Source organism: Channa argus, chromosome 14, assembly GCF_033026475.1.
Source record: "Channa argus isolate prfri chromosome 14, Channa argus male v1.0, whole genome shotgun sequence".
Lineage (NCBI taxonomy): Eukaryota > Metazoa > Chordata > Actinopteri > Anabantiformes > Channidae > Channa > Channa argus.
In genome coordinates this window covers 23,189,238-23,210,142 of record NC_090210.1, presented here as the reverse complement: position 1 = coordinate 23,210,142, position 20,905 = coordinate 23,189,238, and the positions used below count along the sequence as shown (strand labels likewise).

At 40.9% G+C, this 20,905-nt stretch overlaps 1 protein-coding gene across 6 annotated transcripts in view; it reads right to left on the bottom strand.

Annotated features, from left to right (window-relative positions):
* LOC137098705 (nuclear receptor coactivator 2-like) overlaps nucleotides 1–20,373 on the bottom strand; it is a 57,832-nt gene extending 37,459 nt beyond the window's left edge. For 3 of the 6 annotated variants that reach the window (XM_067475222.1, XM_067475225.1, XM_067475227.1), the window contains exon 1: nucleotides 6,191–6,408. The gene's annotated coding sequence lies outside the window, so the exon portion shown is untranslated. Of the gene's footprint in view, nucleotides 1–6,190; nucleotides 6,410–9,424; nucleotides 9,491–20,247 lie in introns of those variants that run through there. The other 3 variants (XM_067475223.1, XM_067475224.1, XM_067475226.1) reach the window with 3 other exon arrangements.
* Between the last annotated feature and the right edge of the window lie 532 nt (nucleotides 20,374–20,905).

Genomic DNA, 20,905 nt, shown 5'->3' with positions numbered 1-20,905 from the left:
CTGTAGGGGTTCAGGTGTGTTTTCCTTTATTTACTACAAACCGTCTTTCTGGTCTGTTCAGCTTTCAAGGAATAGTCCTGTAGTTTCTACTTCCTGGTACAGTATGTTACAGGTGAGAGTGTCAGGTTACAGCCAGATGGAGGTCAGGTGGGAAGAAAGCATTACCAGTAACATTCAGCAATCTATATAGTAGTAATTATGATTGGCTGTTTAAATAACAGTCTATAAAACATTTTGGGTGTGAATGTTAACACTGCTCAATAGATCTTTTAAGCAATGCAGCAAAATGCTGATGTATGAGGAAAAGTAATGCATCTAAAGCAAGCACGTAAATCAGACATCAAGTGCAGTGTCGTTTTTTAATAGGGTGCAGATAATTACAACTAATACTGTACAATGAGGAATGGGTTGAATGGCTGAATAAATGCGAGGAAAGATGTGAAAATCATCTACATAAAAGCCTTAAATTGACAAAATGATAGTTGTCATGGAAGTAAGATACGCCGAGTGGCTCTAAAAGTAGTGAGTCATCCTTAGGTCTTGTAACAAAAAATATACTAAACATGAAGTCTTATGTAATGACTGACAAAAAAACTAGTATGTGCAGTAAAAGCTCTTTATTCTTAAAGTTATAGATCTTTTACAGTATGGTTACCGTTTACAGAGGGGACATCTCAGCGTTTACCCCCCAGAACAAATTAGGTGTATTTTTCAGTTTCAACTGCTTCACCCATTGAACATATATCTCCATTCATGGGTCCTCTCAGATACAACCCATAATAGCGTTTCTGAATTTGGAGTCCCCTTGGGCAGCGAGAGACCTGCTGCACAGCAAACATGTCAAGTTGCAGTTTCCATGCATGTCTGTGCAGAATGGTTTAGCAGTAGGTTCATGCGTGAGTCCAAGTGAAAGTTTGTGCCAGATGTAATTAGTTTCTTTTTAGATGGTTTTGAGAAACAGCATTGAGAGCAATGGGACAGTAAATCTGACCTTTGACGTCCAAACTCTAATCAGTTCATCCTTGTAGGCACGGGACAAAGAAATTCCTTCATGGTGTTCCTCTGATCTTCAGTTTACCAAGATTTACTGGGAAGTCACGTTGAACATTTGACGACCAAAATCTAATCAGTTCATTGCGGAATTTAAGTGGATGATTGTGCCAAATTTAAAGAAACTCCCTCAAGGTGTTCTTGAGATATCCTGTTCACGAGAATGGGACATATGGACCACCCGAAAACATAAGGTCCCTCTGGCTGCTACCAAATCTAGATTTCACATAAGATTAACAATAGTCTTCAAACTTGCAATAGTATCTAAGAAACATTATATGAATAATAATTGGGCGGCTGCTTCATTTTAAAGTTGAATTTTAAGCACAGATATTATTGGAATATATATATTAAAAAAAAAAAAAAAAAAGTGTCCCAATACAAGCTGAAAAACTGTTTCCACATTCGTGGGAATATTTGATTTTAACTGAAAACACTGGAGCAAAACAAGGAAGTAAACAAGACTGGGACAGTGGCGCCTAAGAAATGGGAACCTCCTCTGTTTGGTGTTTAAGCTTCTGTCAAGGCTGCGGTCTAAGCCTGCAAACCCTGCCCTCCACCACAAACATAAAGCAGATTTAATACCCTGCTGTAGCTGGATTAAGACCACTGGCTTTTCTGACACTCCGAGGAGCCAGCAACATATGCATGACGGGTGTGTTAGTCGTCAATACGTCCAATCTCTTTATGTACATCTCTGCTATTTGCTGCCACGGTGATGCTGCTGAGCCGGTGGCTTTATGGCGGGTGGCTTACTGGCTGTTGTCAGTGAACAATTTGTTGATCCAGCCAGCTTTAGATTGTATCTCAGTGTTATATCAAAGACATCTATTTTATGATGAAAGTAAATTAAATACTCGCCCATAATGACCCGGTGAAATGCTAATTTAACGGCTAAAATATATATAACTACTAAAGATACTGTACGTTGGTATTATCCAGTGACCAATTTTGTTTTTGGACTAAAATTCGTTTTTTTTTTCCTATGAATTAATTACTTTTAATTAGCTTTGCTGCACAGTATTCAAAAGATTGTTGTACAATCACTAAATATGGCAGGACATCATCAATCTATAGAGGAATTAAACTCTGACATCTGCCTTCAATTCCTCTAACCTTTAACCTGAAAGGGAGAAAGGCTCCCTGAGCACTTAATGCTGGATGTACAGTGTGTGTGTGTGTGTGTGTGTGTGTGTGTGCGCGCTCAGCCCTCTAAGTGACATAAGGCGTAAATTAAAGTGCTGTATTAATTTTTTACAACAGAGGACGAATTATTTAAGATTGAGTGCCTGAGTATATCAAGCCCTTATTTGGAGATTAAATGAAAATCTGCCTTAATATAGCTCTTCCATTATAACACTGCATAGGCCCAACAATGTAGGTCCCCGTCAATGTCCTACAAATGCTACAACACCAATCAACCAACCAGTGAATGATCCACTAGATTAATCAATCAGTGAATCAGGTCGTGGAATTAAATTTTTTTTTTTTTTTAATTTCTGACATTTGGTCATTATGACAACAAAACGGTTGCCATCTCCTTTCACCAGGCAGATGCAGCTGTTTCACTGAGTTGTTGTGAAAATTGCCAAAGACCTCTGACACTGGTGTGCTGAAACTGAAAACAAACGCCTTTCTGTGTGCGGAGAAGTGAGTCCCCATAAAATTCAAGATGTGCACACTGACCCACTTCAACCATTGCCCTGCATTGGTTAACCAGCCATCCCCACCCCCCACCCCACTTCTTCTTGTGTCAACAAATACAGATGAACTGGCAATTAGATAACAGTACAAGTCAATGTTTTTTTTTTGTTGGTTTGTTTCTTAGGTCACCTTAGCGCTGTGTATTTGAAGAACGTCAACTTTTGTTCCTTTGTTTCTAATCTTTTTACTTTAGGTGTAGCAACACAAAAAAAAAGGAACAGATTATTGTGACCCAATTCAATTTAACTCATTGAAAATGCTCCAGATTATGTGTTGAGTCTAATTTTTTTTTATGCTTTTTCACAGTTCTATACTATTTTAGTTTTTTACGCTGCATGTGTAGCTTCATGTAATGCGAGAGAACGATCGATTATAGAACTGAATCAATAAGATTGAACCCGCCTGCCAGGATGCTAACACAGTTTTGAGAACACACATACAGTGTAGTATCACACCCACAGACAAACACAACCAATACTCTTCTATATGCGAATGCAAAATAAAGAAACACTAGACTGTTTGCACTGTGCACCAATTTACACATGCAAGACCAGCAGTCATTCTCATTGTGATACACAAAATCTGGTCCCTTGGTTAAAAACTGTAAATGCTGAGAAAACTAAGTGAAACTGGCACTAAAATCACTAAGAACTTTGTAGATATGACTCAGACCAAGAAATCAGACTGAAATACCTAATATTCTGATACAGCACAGCACAGAAATACTGTGTACACTAGAGTGCAGGAAAGACAACAGAATAGAGTGTCCCAAATCTGTCCAGTGATCAAACCGCTGGACCTTTCAATGTGCAAAAGACATGCATGCAAACACAGCCAGGATGTGAAGTTAGAGAGACAGTGTGCGAGAGAGAGAGAGAGAGAGGAAAGCAAGATAGAGCGAGAGAGAGAGAAAATGGGGAGGCTTTGTTTATTGTCAGTGACACTTTGTGCCATTTTCTGTTGCAGGCCCAGTGCTATTGCTAGGGCAAGCAAAGTTTTTACAGCATTTTATTTTGGCAGAAGTATCATCTTTCTTGGTTGGCAATTCCCTGGTACCAAAATTAAAGTCTTCCCTAGCCCCGTATCTACCGCAGACTGATGTAGAGCATGTGTCCAAATGCATTTTTTAAAGAGATTAACAATAAATTACAAACACTATCAATGGGAGTTCTGCATAAACTTTAAAATGGCTGTTTGTCACAAGCAAGCTGCCTATACAACTACAATATTGTAGCTCTTCTGTTCTGCTTATTAAGCGCCTGTATTCATCACATGAAAACAGAAATGCTTTATCATTTAGAGCCTGTGTTTTGAAAGAAAGCCTGTGTACTTTTATTATGGATGTACAATGAGAACTGAATACCAGTTCAAAACATGATTATCAGTGCAATTATCAGAAGAAAGACAAAATCATCCGTCTCCCCAGATGCCCCGAAACAATGCGAATCCGTCTTCCCTGCAATTAATTGTGGACCAAACTAAGACCTGAGCCATAATCAAACACAGGCTGCAGCAGCAGGTGGGCAGTGACAAAAACCAAACTTAGGAGCAGGATACTGTCTTACCAACAATGGCATTAGGTGATGAATGATAAAAAACAAATAAAATGCACTGATAGTGCATGCAGAGGCTGAAACACCCTCCATTATTTCAGTGGATTAACGTAAGTGTGCACTCACTTTACTCTCTGCTTGCTTGGATAGTGTACCGCCTTCACATGTTTCGATCTACTGATGAGACACCAAGGCGCAACGTGTATTTCCAGGTTGCAACGTAGAAGTATGTGGGAATCTCCTCCCACTGAGATTTCTAACATTGCTAACAATAAAGACTGAGACCGTAGGAGACGGTCTTTCGCAACAGTACGCCGTGTCTTGCTTGATGTGTTTAGATAAGTATGGGATTTTAAAAACTTTTATGTGACGGCTTAACAGACAAGGCGAGTTGATGAACAAGTTGATGTACGAAACCATGTTACGATGATGTAAGTATCCTAAGTATCCTAGCTAGCCTGAACACGATGTGGTCGTGACCTCACACCCGTTGCTCTCCCATCGTGGCCTTTGTAGGGGCTGAGGTGTTGTGCTACAGTGCATACGGCGCAATGTTCAGCTGTTTCAACACAAACTCCTCAGTGCAGTCTCCACATCTTCTAGCGACACTTGAAAACTCAGTGAAAAGCACAAAAGATGAGGTCAACTTAATAATACTTTGTGAAGTGATTTTGGAAGCTGAATAGTGTCATACTTGGGTAGATATTAATCCAGTTTATTTGTGACACGCTGACTTATCTGATGGCAAATTACTTAACTGATCGGACGAGTCACACTACCAAAAAAAAAAATGAAAGCAAAAATACTGATTGAGTTTTAGATTCTACTGAGCTTGAGGTCAAACTCCACCTCAAACTCGCTGATTGACTTATCTCTAGTCGTACTGTAGCTGGTGTCAGTGTGAAAATTAACATTCAGTCACAGCTGAGCGACTTTAGAAGTTGCTGTTCGTGCACATTTCCCTCCAGTAAATTTCGGGTAAAATTCTGTAGCTCTGCAACAGGGAGCATCTAGACTATAAATGAAAATATCTATGTTTTTAGATGGTGGATATTGGAAAGTTAGCCTCTCTTTGACAAACACAACTTAAGGAAATGCAATCCTGTTCAGGCTAACAGCTATTCTTAACACGAAACTAACACCTTACTCACTGGTAAATTTGAACACTTTTCATATTTTCCAAAGTGTGTCATGAAAACTCTGCATTCACCGACTGACTACATAAGCCTGTAAATGTTTCTGAACGATTTTCCATAGTCTTAATTTGTCAATGTACACAGAGTGAACCTGCCGCTCTGTGAATGAGCCTGAACAACAGTGAACAGTTAGTGAAGCTGAGCAAACTGCGTAAACAGTTGGTTGGACCTCAGGTGACGGAGCAGCTACTGGCCTGCTGACTGTGCACTCTTTCCTGAGACCAGTCATCAAAGCCACTGCCCCAACACATACACACAAAACCACAATAATACATGACAGCTCAAAGTTCACGTCTGAGTAAGACAGTCATGCATACTGCAGCAGACCCGAAGGGTAAGAATCATTCCAATAATGTTCTTAAGTTTATAGTAAGTACATGTATTGTGATTGTATATCGTGCTCTGAAAATGAGATCTAATATTGAACAAAACAGTAGCTCACCTACCCTGAATCAAAACACATGTTGACAAATTGGGGAGGGGGGGGGGAGGTGAGGTACTTCCACACAAACTAATGGTTGGTAACACAATCTCATTATTACCAAGAGTAAAACAGAGCTGTGTTTCTTACCGACATCAGCAGGCAAAAATGTTTTACTCATTTACAAGTTAAAAGTATTAAAATTTTGTTTTTAAAATTTGAAGTTTTTCCACAATAGTGCAGAGCAGATGCTGAGTGTCACTTACCTCTTTTTTGGTTGAACCAGTCCATAACCAGTTTAGTGCCAAACAGCCATCCCATGCTTTCCAGGCAGACACACAGGTTTTCACACTATGCACACAGTGACACACACGCACACGCTCACACAAACACACTGGCTTTGTATATTTCCTTGCCTCTCGCTGTTAGATTACCTCCGTCACTGTGTGTGTCATGTGTAGCTAATGACAGCTGACAAACTACAGTGCTACAAATCCCCCCCTCTCTCTGCTGCACTCCTCTCTCTCTCTCTCTCTCTCTCTCTCTCCCCTCCCCCATCCTCTAAACTCACACACTCCTCCCTGTCTCCTCCCACAACACACACTCACACACACACACACACACACACACACACACACGCACAGCTTCTTTTAGCTGGCAGGAGAAAAAAAAAACTTTCGGGTTACTGAATGATTTACATGGCCTGTTGTTCTTAAATGTTGGACTTGCACAACATGTTGTGGCTGTTTTACATAGATATTGATGACTAGGCTTCAACACGTTGTATACATACAGAAAATACTGAAGGTAAATATGAGCAGAATCTTATGTTACTTGTTTTAGGTCTCAAGCTAAAATTTTCTTCTCAGAATTAAATTACAGAGTTTTAACTCCGGCTGGAGGATCAGGTTCATTTGTTTAAAGCTTATTGACACAGCACAGTGGTTCGCGATATGCACTGCACAGCTATCAAAGCAGCAACGGTTTAAAATTCACTTGTGACAACCTTGAGGTGCACGTCAGAAATGCAGCTCTCAGGTTCATCCACCAAATTGACCACGATGCTGTTTTGTTCTGACCGAGCCCCCTGCGGTGCTGACACGCACAAATTGTATCAAATTAAATGAATGACAATATCTGTCTTTTTTCTTATCCAGCGAACAGTCGGCCTAAATGCAGACTAAGACGTGCGACTGGTCAAATATTATGCAGCCTGATAAAATTATCCACTGTTACAATAGCAAATACTGACCAAAGAAATGCCTTATATTCATAATAGGATGGTATTTTGTCATCATTTGAGTTAGATGATAGTAGCATAAACGTGTATTCAATAAATATTAGATTAAAAGTTACCGTTAGGAAAAATAAAACTGATGAAGAGGGAAAAAGGGTCTTCTCCATACTGTTGCCACCATGCTGGGAGTAGGGAGCCAAATATGACCAAAAGCAAAATAAAAAAAAAAAAAAAATCAGCCACAAGCCAAAAACAAGGGTTTCTACATGCTTTTGGATGTCATATTGAAATTATGAGTCATAGCTAATGTCTCAATTTACTAGAGTTTTTAACAATTAGAAAAAAACATTAACTTACAATGCACTGCCCAGTGAGTTATCATCAATAAACCAGACTGTTGAATGAATATTTTTTTCGCAGCTTACAGTACGTAGTTTTGTGTCTGGTTCAAGTCCAAGATAATAAAGTTATTCAATTAACTCTAAACAATCTGAACAGCTAACGTCCAGCTGCACATGTCCAGCCCTTTTCTGTTTCGTACAGTTTAACCAGACTCTAAAATATGAGGGTGTGATCTTACATGGGCGCCTTTAGGCCCTGTGGTGTGCGTGTGGGTCAACTGCAGCACTTGCATAATAAGTCTCGTCTATCATGTTTTCATAAAAAGCCTCACACTAAGTGAGGTGGCAGAAAACACAAGTGAAAGTGAGAGAGGGACACACAAACACACACACACGGGTGATTTGAAAAAAAATGACAAAAGCTCCAAGTGTTGGTGGAAGCAGCTGTGTTTCACAGGCCATACAGGCACAGAGCAGGCTCACACACTATATTTGCACAAACACCTCTGAGTACAACACAAAATTTGTCAGGCTTGCTATCTGTTTCTCTCACCTAAACACAGACGTCTCTCCTTTGGCTCTCTCTCACACACACACACACACACACACACACACACACACACACACACACACACACACACACACACACACACACACACACACTTCTCTGCTTTCACTTTCCAGCTTGCCGTGTCAGGATGTCCCTGTTTGCTTTGTGTGCTTGTTGCAGTTACAGGGAACCAGTTTTAATGCTCCGCTCTATAAACTCACTCGTTCTCCCAACCTTTGATCCAACGGTGGTCATATCTTTCGTCGGAATTTCAGCTCTCCTTTTAAAAGGGCTATCACAGAAAGTTGCAGCACTAAACTTCCTTTTCAGGGGTTGGGAACTGAAGAGACCCATTGCTTTAGTTTTGAAAGCCACCTTTTCAGCAGTTCAGGGGCTCTTTTGTTGCAATTGTTGCCGCACAATACAATTGTTTTCCGTAGGTGACAGAGCTGGACTGCAGGCAGATAAGTTTAGCAGCTGGACTCTTACTACTGAGCCACACTGTTACAGAATGTGGTTAGACACCGTGTTGCTGAAATAACCTAAAACACCCACAGCTTACCAGCTCCGATCATTCCTCATTTCTTCAGCATGAAGGACACCGTGTCCATGACTTCCCAGAAAGGTGCTCTTTGAACAAAGTGTGTGTGTTTTTGTTTGTTGTTGTTTTTTTTGAAGCATTACACAATTTTTCCACTCTATTGTTGCCCCTGTCCGAACATTTGGCTTGTGTTGCTGGAATCAACTACAAAAAAAAAAAAAAATTCAAATTTCTAAGTTTCAACATTTGATTTTCTCTTTTAAAAAAATAAAAATTTTAATTTTGAGTTCTACATTTTGGGGGAGGCTGTAGCTCAGTTGGTAAAGGCAGTTGTCCATGGACCACAGGGTGAGCGGTTCGATCTATATGTTGAAGTCTCTCTGGACACTGAACCTAACAGCCCATTCCCATCCAAACTACAAACTAGAACTAGACTATTGGGGAAGAGCTAGAAATTGGGGAAGGTTGCGTCAGGAAGGGCATCTGGCGTAAAAAAGAAAACTGGGCCAAATCAACATGCGGACAATGATCCGCTGTGGCGAAGTTCTACATTTTCTATGGGGTTTGTAAGTTGCCATTTGAATCATGCGGGAATATGATTGTTGCCTTTCATATTTCCCTCCTATCACACGCTATGGTGAATAGTCAAACCACATAAATAGTACTTTTTAAACGTAGCCTTCTCAACATTGGGATACATGAGAAGCCACCATTACTTCGTTTAGTTTAAATTTGCCATAATAATGAGTATAAATTGTTCTAGATTCCTATTTAATATGCACCCCCCCCCCCCAAAAAAAAAAAAAAAGTTAATTAAATGTGAGCACTCACCACCTATGCAAATCCTCCTGGTTATACATCCACAAGTTGTTAACCTGAAACATCATTCAGTCCTGTCTGTAAGACACAATCAAGAATACTGATTACTATGAGTAAAACACTGGGGAAGTTGCAGGAGGGACTTCAAATTTTACATCCCTAATTCACGGTGCGACATCACTTTGGTTATTTTCTCAGAAACGTTATACAACTGTTTTCACAAGCTGAGAGGTACTGGATGAATAATGTGGATGAATGATGTTCAGTTTCCTGGCATGACGCACACCTGAGTGAGACAACTCCTCACCGCACCACAGGAGTGGATCCGTCATCAAGTACAAGTAGGGGTCCCACCCGGGATCAAATGTACGGACGGGTACGTTTCATACATATGCCGTTGAGTTTCTACAGTGTCAGGTAATTTAGCTGAATATCACCTTAAATGTAAATCACAGGTCATGCTAGAAGTCGCTCTCCTGCCCACAATAACAAGAACACCTGCTGCTTTTCCCAGACACTGACCCTGCCTGGGAGGACACTTTAGAGAGTTTGGAGGCCTTTTTCACACAGGGAGGCTGACCTGGGTCGGTATGGTGCTGTTCCGTGTTGGAGTTCCCACTGGCTTTGGTTCATGTTCACAAACATCTGATTTTGCGAAACATTTTAAAGCCCTTTATTTGAACAGCTGAGCTGATGGGGAAACCTACTGAAGCTTCCTTACAAGCACTGTTGAATTGCACGTTTGAGCATCATTTCAGAGCATGATCACCCTTTTTTGTGTTTCAAACCAACTGTCTGCACGGAAAAGTTAGATCACCCGATCATATGTCCTGCCGCTGCGGCTTCGAGCCAAGACAGACCCTGTAACTGCTCGCTGGATGTCACTCAGTGACGTCCCACCTCATCTTATGCAACTGGGTGAAAACTCATCTTTTCAGGAAATAGCGGGCGTCAAATATTCTCATTAGTGAATCACATCCTCTGTCTCTCTCACCTCCTCTTTCTTTTTAATTCACTAAATATGTTTTGTACAAAAGGTTACAATGACTCTGACTCAATTTTGTTTGCTATTTTTGGCTTGTAATTGGTTAAAACTGGAGCTTGTTGCATTTGTTGTGAATTATTCTTTGTCAGATCTTCCAAATCAACCAAATGCCATGTAAAAAAAAAAAAAAAAAAAAAAAAACACACATTAAATAGGTGAAAGGAAACAGCTATTAGCCCTCATCTTGAAATCTGTTAAATGACATTTAACATGAAGTACAGTGAACTAGAAATGGTCGCCACATTTATTTTTAGCTTCCTGCTGTTAATGATGTTGAGTAACATACAGTATTTAACCCGAGTCAGAAACAAAACAATTGAGTTGGAGTCTGTAAGTTAACAGTGTTTACATGAGTAAAATAATCTCATTGCCCCATTTTCCAATGTCAAGTGATATTTACTTCCAGGATCAGTACATCCCAGCAACTGTACCTGAACTACTTTTGTTTGCTCTTAATTATCTGCCAAGTTTATTTTATTTGAAGGGGAATCTGCTGATAGTTCTACTTGTCTTTTTTTACATCTTTCTCAAATACTAAACCTTTGTTACAATCACATTTTGATGGTAATGTGATCGCTGGCTGGATATTGACAGAGGGGGGGTTTCTTTTTAGTGATTAAGGTGCTTAACGCAGTAAGAGGGTGAATGCAGGTATACAAATAGCATGAATGTCACACCAGAGTTGAGATGATAAAGATGAATAAATCTGTAAAATGCAACATGTTTAGGGTTGATTATCTACAACACCAATCCAGAAAAAGTTACAAATCAGAATGCAATGATTTGCAAAACTCATCAACCCATATTTTATTCACAATAGAACAATGGAACTGAGACATTTTACCACTTCATGGAATATATTAGCTCATTTTGAATTTGATGGCAGCAACACATCTCAAAAAAGTTGTAACGGGGGTTTAAAAAAAAAAGCTTGGAAAATTAAGTGATGCAAATAAAAAAACTAATGGAGGAGCATTTGACAACTAATTATGGTAATTGGCAACAGGCTGGGAACATGACTGGGTATAAAAGGAGCATTTCACAGAGGCAGAGTCTCTTAGATATAAAGATGGGGAGAGGGTTCTGAAACAAACTACGTCCAAAAAGTGTGGAACACTACCAAAAAATGTATAATGAAAAATTGTCACAACTTTAAAGATCCCACCATCTACAGTGTATAATATCATCAAAGATTCAGAGAATCGGGAGGAATCAAGGACAAGACCAAAGGTCAAAACTGGATGTGCGTGTTCTTCTGGCCTTCAGGCTGCACAGCATTAAAAACAGGCAGAATTCTCTACTGGACATCACTGAATGGGCTCAGAAACACTTCCAGAAACCACTGTCTTCGAACACAGTTCATCGTACGATCCACAAATGTAAGTTGAAGCTGTATCATGCAAATCATGTGTGATCCAGAAATGCTGTGGTGTTCTCTAAACCAAAGCTCATTTAAAAATGGTCTGAGGCAAAATGGAAAAGTGTTCTGTGGGTAGATAAATCAAGATTTTAAATTCTTTTTGGAAACCATGGACGCCGTGTCAGACAAAAGAGGAGAGGGACCATCCACCTTGTTATCAGCAGACAGTTCCACAGCCTGCATCTCTGATGGTATAGAGGTGCATTAGTGCCTATGTTGTGGGCAGCTTACACATCTGGAAAGGCTCCATCAATGCTGAACAGTACATAGAGGTTTTAGAGCAACATATGCTCCCATCCACGCAACGTCTCATTCAGCCTCTTGCTTATTTTAGCAAGACAATGCTAACCACATATTGCATCCATCACAACAGCACGGCTTCCCAGGAGAAGAGTCTGGGTGCTGAACTCCAGTCCAGACCTTTCACCAGTACAAAACATTTGGCAAATCACAAAACAGCCAACAGAGGCCCGGCACTGTTGAGCAGCTAGAATCCTTCATTAGACAACAATGGGACAACATTCCTCTCCTAAAACTCCGGCAACTCCTCACTCCCCAGATGTTTACAGACAGCTGTTTAAAGAAGAAGGGATGTTACAATATGGAAAACAGCACCATGTTTCAACTTTTTTAAGATGTTTTGCTGCCATCAAATTCAAAATGAGCAAAGATTTTCCCTTAAATGGTAAAATGTCTCAGTTTTAACATCTGGTATATGGGGTGATGAAATTTGCAAATCATTGCTTTGTGGTTTTATTTACATTTTACACATCATCCCCTTTTTTTGAATTGGGGTTGTATTTACTGTGTAAAATGTGGTGAATATTTACCATGAACCGATGAAAAGCTGCAGTCTAACGTAAGACTTAGGACGTACTGTGTGTGTTTGGGAGGGAATGGTTATTGCTATCATGAACATCAAAATAAAAGTAGTAAAAAAAAAAAAGAAGAAGAAATGTTTGGTCAGTGGCCAAATCCATAACATCTGCTGGTTCTTCCCCCTGCTGTGTGTGTTGTTACTCAGAGTATGTGCTGTGTGTCATGTGTGTGTGGCTGTGTGTGTGTGTGTGTGTGTGTGTGTGACAGCCACCCTCTCAGTCACTGCTGGACTCAAACCACAGAACACGTCAAGATGCACCTGCCACCACTGGGAGATTTCTGCATTTGTGTGAATGAGTCAGTAAGTGTGTGCACATCTGCTAATGTCTGTGTGTGTGTGTGTGCGTGCATGCGTGCATGCGTGCGTGCGTGCGTATGTGTTTGTGTGTGTAGGAGGGATGGACAGCTGATATGCCCCAGATTGCTTTGTGGATTGTGTGTTGCTCCTGCACACAGACTGACAAACAGACTATGAGCCTGTGATTTAGTGCTGTTTCTACACTTGTTAGTTACATTTTGGAAAAGAGAGGTTCCTTCTCGGTGCCAACTGGTAAATGTTCTGCACTTATATGGCGCTTTTCTACCTATTGGCACTCAAAGCACTTTACACCGCTTCTTATTCACCCATTCACACTCTCAATCACACACACACACTCACACACCAACGGGGGAGCTGCTATGCAGCTGGCCAACACTCACCGGGAGCAACTCAGTTGGGCTTCAGTGTCTCGCTCAAGGACACTTCGACATGTGATCAGAAGAGCCAGGGATTGAACCAACAACCGCTCTACCTCCCTGCGCCACAGTTACAGGCAGTGAAATGAGGGTAAAAAGTCCAGAAAGAGATGAGCAGTGAAACTTGAGTTAGAATTATTTTATCAAAAATACTGGTGAGGAAACCAATTAAAGAAAAGACGTTTTCACTGTTGAAATCTTAAAATTTGCTCCAGTTGATAGACAGGAATTTAAATATTTGGCTTAACATAAGTGAATTTGAGGTACAGTAATTAAAGTCTATCTGAAAAGTAGGACTAGCTGCCTTTTAGTCACAATGTCAAACTAACTTTTCAATGCATTGGATTATTGTTGTTATTAACATCATTAATAACAATTAAGGAAATTCCTTCATGATGTATTGTTCTCTCTAAAACTTAAGTGGGTGGGCCAAATAGAGAAAAAAGGAGTTTATCATGCGCTGTAGCTTCAAAGCAGAATTTTGTTCGCAATAATACTAGTCAGTAGTATATCTGCAGTACAGCAGTTCAATATGTGTGGTTATTATGGTAACCATGACAACAAAGTTCACGTATACCTAATCCCACCGGGGAACTTCTCCTTGAGATGTTCATATCTGAGAACGAATGAACTATGTGGTTGTGCAGGTTGGTTAACTTGTTGGTGTTACACAAAGATCACATGTACAGAAACTTACCAATGGTTCAAATTGGAGACTCGTGTCTTATGCAACTAAGTTTCAGTGAGACACTTCATTCCTGACAAAAGACTTATTATAGTAAACAATCGCACACACACAGCCCTTTTATAATCGTGAGGACACTCATGGACATAATGTCCATTTACTGTCCCCTTAATCATCTCAACCAAATGCATAACCCTGACCTATCCCTGACACAATATCTACGTTGTGAGTAATAGTCAAAATCCTCATAAAGATGGTACTAAAATAAAAGTTTGTCCACACACACACACACACACACAGTTGCTGTTAGATGCACACATAGAGAAAAGTGCAAGAGAGCAACAGAAAGTCAATGAGAAACACACAGAGAGATGCCCTACTTCCCGAATGTGATTAATTTGTGTTACTAAGCAGCTCTATGGTAACACAGTGATCCACAGCTAAACTGAGCCCAGAGGTAGTTTACAATACAACCACACCACAGAAGCTGACCACAGTCTCACAAACCAAGCCAGAATCAATAAGCATTTCGCCAAACATACTGCATAACACACTGCACTCTTTTGAACGGACGCTTCATCTGTGAACAAACGCATCCCAGTATTTGAGTAAATAAGTTTCACGCCCAGTGTATTTACTGTATGTGCACAGGATATTCATGGAAGTGGATGTTATTTTTTATTCCTGTCTACTACAATTACAGTATATAACTGAACTGCAAAAGCAAATTCATTTTAAAGAAAATATAATTGGGACTGGACTCTTTTTGAGAATTTAGGATAATGGCCGATATTGAAAAATGTTCACATAATGTGTTTGTCTTGGTCAAATCTATCTAGTGTCTTCAAACACAGTATAGTACATCTTTTAATAACAATGTTGCAAGCGACAACAGCACAGCAGCATTTTTGTGGAAAATGTAATTGACATTAGGTTTAACTTATAAAAAGTCTTTATCTTGAAAGGCAGTTAGCTCCCCCCACACCCCCCTCATCAGCTGTGATGGCCACACAGTGTTTCAACTCGAAAAACAGAAGTTGTCTAAGTTACTACACTAACAGGGTTTGGATTATTTGGTGATGCAACAAATTTCACAACTCATACGAATGCTCCGCAGAACGTCACAGGAGATCCTCTCTCTCCCAGTGGCCATTAAACTGTTCGACTCGCCCCCCTTCTGTAAAAAGGAGGGAGACTGAATGGTCAAAATGGACAAATAGTATTGTTTTTATTCCATTTCCTGCTCTAGCTGGGTTTTTTCCTTTCTTATTGATCAGTAGTTTGGACCCTAACCCCCCGTCTTTTCTACTTTTCACGTGGAGAGCAGCTGTGACAAGGCCACACAATTTCTCCGTGGGATCAATAAAATTGTTTGAATCTTGAATTATTTGTCTGGAGAGGTCCAAGTGATCATGACAACAGTGTCAAAAAAAACAAAAGACATCGGGGGAGTGCTAAACATGCACTTCCCCTGAAGGTGACTACCCACATTGATCTGTTACACTTAAGCATTGCCAGGAATTTTCACAGCAATAACCACAATAGTACTCCCTGAACTTCTTAACCTCTTCCCTGTCACGTTAGCAACACACGTCCAGTCTGCCAAAAAGCAGTGATGAAAGCCACAATTAGCTCTGACCACAGCCCACGTTTGTTCTCTAAAAGCTTGTTACATTATTAGCTTGTATTATCTGGCTGGAGGCCTGTAGACTCTCGCTTATTCTAACTCGGCTCTCAGCTGTCACAGTCCTGGAGAATTAAATCTGCAGTCAGCTCCAGCTAACCAACTTAGCACTTGTTATGCAACCTGCTAGACTTTGCTCCCAGGTCTGGTGCTTAAAGTGTGCACATAGGAAGGCCCTGCAGACTGCTGCAACGCTGAGGTTCATATGATAATACCAGAAATTGAAACCTCTTGCTAGGAAAATTGCAGTGATTGTCAATACCACATTGCCAGACGACACACTGCCGCCTCACCCACAGTTCACAACCTACATTCTACCTGTGAGAATTTACAGTATCCTGTTTTGGTGCAGAGTGCAGGGCACCAGCAGCACCTACGTCAGATCGCTTCAGCTTCATTACGAGCGCTCTCTTCATGTTGTGTGTGCTCTGGTTGTCTTGTGTGTCTATTGTGCTGCTGTCTTTCTATTGGCGGAGTCTCTGAATGCCAGGAGGGTGGCTGCTTGAGAATCATGTTGCAGTCTTTCAGGCAGCTTCATTCATACAAATGAACCGACCAGTTGGGATTCCATATATGTAATCCCACTGCGGCTGCTGGCTGAAGATCTGAACAAGCGGCTAGGAGCTGTCGTCTTAACTGTAAACGGGAATCGTGGTCTTATTGATCTGTGGAATGTTCACTCAAAAATTGGCAAATGAAAAAAAGCCAACAACGGGATGTAACCTCTCATAGGCAACAAGCTGTAAGATTATCAAATAAACAGGTTACACCATTTTTCCTCACATGGGGTCCTTGTTTAAATGATTTTATATGAGATAAAAGACATAGCCCTGCCTTATCTACATAATGGGAGTGACTTCTGCCTCCTTTCTTTTAACATTAATGCAATTACTTAAAGCGCCTGCTTAGCTGGGACAAGTGATGAGATCCTGGACATGATTGCAGGGAGCCAGAAAACTAGGTTTGAAACTTAAATATATGCTTTAAGCTGCAGTCATGTGCATAAAGCTTTATAAACAGTAAACTGCAAGCCAGTTGAAGCACCTTCTGTTTAGACATCATGCGATGGTCAGCTGACACCAAAAAAAAAAAAAAAAAAAAAACACAAAGACTTTAGGTCAAAACTGAGCCTTTTGTGTTAATTGAGGTGTCTTTTATTATGTTATTTTAATATTCATAATTACGGATTCATTGATTCAATTAATCTGCAGCGCATGATGATGTGTTTTATACAGAAAATGCCGTGATTCCTCTTGTAGTCTTAGTAGTAGTCAAGGTCCCAAAGAGAAAATCCTTTCACAATTGATCAAAGTGCTTCTCATACTTTAAGTGATGTGTACACCTCTCAAAATGTTGCTAATCTTAACCACATCACCTTCTCCACTATGCGAGTAGTACTGAGTGTGGCTGCCCCCCTCCCCCCTCCTCTTCCTTCTCCTATCACTGCCTTTAGAGAAACAGAAACACTGGTACCATGCTTTGTTCACAGCCCCTTGTAAGCTTTGAATTGTGACTAAAGATCAGCTTTGTCACAAAAACATCAAAGCCAACGTTACAAACTCTAGAGAACCTGGACTTCTGCATGTGTTACAGCCTTGCAATATTTTAACCCTACAATATAATCAAGAGTCTTCGCTGACAATTACAGCCAAGTCACAAATAGAAAAAAAGAACATCTTTGACATTTCTGAAAACATGCTCTAAACCTCCAATACTGGTTTACCCTGCGACAAATGTACTGTTCCTGTTTATAAGTTTATACAAATTACAGTGAATATACGGTGGGAACAGTGTCTAGATACATTTTGCTGAGCGTATATTACAGCAATTGTGGTGTTCAGGCCATACGTGAGGCTTACAGAGTAGTGATAACACGACTGCTTATGGGCGTGTGTGGTGATGGTAATTAGAGCACTTGGTCTCAAGAGGATCAGACCTGGAAGACGACTGTCTCTGCTACGTGACAGAAAACCAGGTGGCTCTGTGTGTGTGTGTGTGTGTGTGTGTGTGTGTGTGCCCGCGTGCACTTGTAACAAAAATGTTGGTAGCAGTAAGTATAGAAGGTCATAAACACATTAGTAAATATGAGAATATCATGATATTTTATGGTCTTTATTGCTGATGATAAGGCTCGATTGAAGACCTGCGAAGAACTACACCATCAAGCATTTGCCCTTCCTCCACCTCTTCCTCCTGCTTCTGCTGCTGCTGGTGCAGTTGTCATTGGTCAGGGCATTATGTGAGTCCTCACGTGGTTTAGTGAATTCAAGCCACTAAGACTCCCTCACTGGGCAAGCTGCCAATCTCATGTTAAGAATAATAATAATCTTAATTACGGTACATTCCTGCACTGTTATTGCAGCAATATAAGGTAGTCGTGGTATTGAAATGGTACTGGAGCAGACTGACAAAAGGACGACGTGATAAAATTATAATAAAGTTGCAACAGAAACGGATCAAAAACAAGCATGGACCATGTTTCAGTATCATGTTTCTGAACTGTGTAGCTGCATAACATGATAAAAACACAATAAAGTATTTAAGAAAAAAAAAACACACATTAACTAGCTCATGGAGAAGGCAGGTAAACGCAGCACACGGCAATCAGGTGAACATTTAGCAATCCTTTCAAAGTTCACTTTTGGGTGCAGGGAAGAGCAAATAGGCTTTAAAGAGACACAAAAAAAGTCATGAGTCCAGCCTTCACAGATAACACATCCAGAAGAGTCTGGCAGCACTTGTCACGTAGGCAAATTTGCAGGTTCCCAAAAGTAACATACCAGCACAACAGCAAATAAAGACAAATAGCTGTTGGACAATGTGCTTTGAGCAGCACTGTGCTCGTATCAAGCGTACACCTCCTTGGAATCTCATCCTACGCCGTGCTGCAATTAATCACACAAGCACTAATTATTGAATAAAGGAGAGTGGGTTCATGGAAGCCAATTGGATGCTCGGTAGTATGGACAACATACAAGTTTTTGTTTGGCAATTTGCGGTTAAGGGCGTGAGCACTTGAACACAATCACAACACCTGGACCCTGGAGGGCAGAACACGCATTTATTCTCATTAGTTTACACTTTTAAGGGGGGGTATGAATATTAAAAAGCATTGGTGTGAATACAGATCAACGTGGACATTTCACATTGGAGTAAGACATGACTTCCATGGTCAAATGGCTCAAATTGTGGAAGTCTTGAATAACTTTAACAACACACATGCGTCAAAAGGTCAACTGACTCCTGGCCCCTCTCTCTGCAAAGTACTTTACATAGTACACTGTACTCTGCTTTATGAGTAGGGTTACTGCGTTATTATACACACTGTCTTTGTTTCTGCACGGTCACTGTCCATCTTTTAAAAATTACGTAAGACACGGAGCTGCAGGCGTCAGTTCCCTTGACTATTCAGGATCAACCAACAGATCAACAAGTGACAACGCTGAACGCAGGAACAAACCCGGACGCTGGCCGATTCTTCAAAATTTAAGCAACGCATATGAAAAACGTGGAGAAAAATGTTTGAACGAATTTGGATAAAGACAATTCGGTAACGACCACTCATCGGCGTGATATCTTCGTTCAACTGAGACCACGTACGTGTAACGATCAACGGAGGCTCCGACTATGAGCGTTTTCATTTGAAAAGGCAAAGCGGAAGTCGGCGCGTGCCTTCCTCGGCGCTTGAACGAGCAATGTTCAACTCCGACGAACTCACGCGCCGTGTGTTTCACTCAATTCTACACCGGACAAAGCCTCGTAGCCAACGTGTCCCGTAGTTGTCGCCTGTGTTGATCATTTGACGGGAAGGGGATTGAACAGCTCACGGTTACCTGGCGGCTCGAGTTTCTCAGTCCCGTTTGTACTGTTTAAAAGAATGTGCCACAATGATTCCGCCAAACGAGCCCAACACTATGCCGGCGTTTCCTTTATTTTAAGGGACAAGTTTCAGACCGCACCACAGTTGCAATTCACCGGCGGAAAGTATTTCAAGCTCTGCGTCTGTAGCCATTGGGCCAGTTAGTTAGCGATTCTTTGGGACCAAACCGGGGAGAGTTCGGGTGGCTCCCGCTAAAGACGTGAAAATCAGCGGACAGGTGCTTATGTGTAGCTGCAGCAAAAGGGACGAAACCCCGCTAAAACAACCTGCGGGGACTCAGTCTCCATGTTTTAACGGTAGCGTTAACGTTGCGGCGCCAAGACGCTAAAAACGCCCCGTGAAGTGCGAGAACCTCGACGTGAACTAGCAGGCGGACTTCGCACAAGCCCGCAGAGGAAATTTGTGTCGTTTAGTTTGTGGGGGTGGGACTGAAGGAGCTGGGAAGGGATGGGGGGGAGGTGGAGTGGGGGGGAGGTGGTGGTGGTCAGAGAATGACAGGAAACTCACCTGAGAGTTGGAGAAACCACGGAAGGGGCAGAGCGCTGTGCCTCCCGGTGTCGGTCAGCGGGACGCGGCGTCCAGAGCTGGAGCCGCCATGTTTCTGTGGCTCCGAGGCTGTTTATCTTTACCAGAAGACCCCCCCCCCCCCCCTCTCTCTCTCTCTCTCTCTCTCTCTCTCTCTCCCTCCCCCCCGCCTCCTTCTTTCATCTCATTTCCACACTTTCTCCGCCTCACATACAAAAAATGTCTTTAACAGAGTTAAACCTGAACTAAATTCGAAAATATCTTTATTAATTTGTACTCTTGAGACTAAAATAATATTAATAACATTTAAAAAAAATGTTTTTGCAATAAAATAATTTAGAGATAGTTTTGAAGCTAGTTTTATGAAATTTTCCTAAATCACTTATATAACTAACATCCCTATAATGACTTTAAACACGTTTCAATATATCTACAAATATCTACATCTTAAAAAAAAATTACAACAAATTATGACCCATTTGTTAAACAGAAATAAATGGCCTACAGAGTTGACTCCTACCCTACAATTTAAAAAAATACTGAGTAAAAGTGGCCTCATATTCTACCACTAACACGGTAACATTTGCATAAGCCTATCAGAGGTTTATTAAAACATATCTCTGTGTTGGTTTGGCACTCA